The following is a 1,564-nucleotide window of genomic DNA, read 5'->3' as shown; positions in this document are numbered from 1 at the left end:
GACTGTTTCAATTTAAGTTATGATTTAGATAGTTATACAGCACGAGTGTTAAATTTGGTTATTTTTGAAAGTGATACTTTATTGCAAGCTTGTTTACATAACTGTTTAGAAATCATTCGTTGTGTAGTTCAATTTTTGTGAATTGGCAATTGTTATATCATTGCATCATGTTACTAGAACCTTCTAATTTTTTCTTGTTGTTTTAATTGACTATTATTGCATCATAATATTTCATAGTGTATGGAATGTTTTATGCCTTCGTCAAGCTATAAATACACATCCAAAATGTAGTTAGCTAGTTAGTTGAATAGCTAGATCTATCCTTCATGATTGTGAGTTTAGTCATAAAGAGTGTTTAGTAGTGATTTTTAATATGAAATTATTACAGATTGTATTGTAATAACAGAGTAGAGAAGAATTGTCTTGTTAATTGTATTCTAAGATAATTGAGCCAGCCTGTGTGGACTTTGACAAAGAAAGACAATTACTTAAAGGTCTGGATACAACTGTAGTAACCAATATATATATAGTGGTGATTTTAAAGTGAACTTATCAAATACTGTATTGTAATAACAGAGCAGGAAGATTAATTGTCACTGTCTCTTTCTTCCTGATTCTCTTTTCATTTTCTGTAAATTGTTTCTCAGTTTTCTTTTAATTTTATACCTCATTCTATCTTATCCTGTCTTAATAATATCATCATCTTAAGTAATGTCCTGCTCTTATTCTTTGACTTCATGTTCATCATCTTCAACAGTTGAAGTTCAACTTCAAGTATATTCAAAGTTCTATTTTATTTTCACTAAAATAATCACAGTTATGACATCAGTGTTGTAATGTCGATCTTTTGTTGGCAGGTTATTTAAAATTATATGGTGAAAACAATTGTAGTCCATGTAACAATAACAAATTAGTTTATTTCCTCCTTTAATATTACCACAAGCTTAAACACTTTGATAACTTGTGGGCCACATTTACTGCCACACTAATTGTACTAAACTAAATTAAAAATAAACTTCTTGTTAAACTTCATGGCTGATTAATCTAGTAACTCAAAACATATCACTGACTAATATTCTGCTAGCCGAAACAAAAACACTCACTGATTGATTCACTCAACTAGAAACAACTCTATCTGTTTGATGCTTCAATGTACCTTATACTTAAAATATTGTTACGACAGCGGGGGTCACGTGACTCTAGTAGCACGTCATATTCTCGAAGGTTTGTGAAGTCTCGAGCATTTACTAGATATGCGGTATTCCTATATATATAAGACTGGTAAGACGTGACGGCAACATGTAAGGTAATTGAATTGCAGACAGAGAGAGACTGACAGTTGAGTCGAGCACGTGAGTCGTTCATGGTGAATTATAGCGTTTGTTTAAGCTATAGCGTGACCATGGAAATTAAGTGATTTTCAAAGTTGTATTCAGAAAGAATAAACCAGTTTTATTTAAGAAAGGACTTGTATCGCTAAAGTTTCTTCGGAAAGAAGTTTCTTCGGAAAATTAACTAATGACCAGAGACGTAACAAATCGGTGTCAGAAGTGGGATAGAAAAA

The sequence above is a fragment of the Limulus polyphemus genome, unplaced genomic scaffold, assembly GCF_000517525.1.
Source record: "Limulus polyphemus unplaced genomic scaffold, Limulus_polyphemus-2.1.2 Scaffold441, whole genome shotgun sequence".
In the NCBI taxonomy this organism is placed as follows: domain Eukaryota; kingdom Metazoa; phylum Arthropoda; class Merostomata; order Xiphosura; family Limulidae; genus Limulus; species Limulus polyphemus.
This window is presented reverse-complemented; position numbering follows the sequence as displayed.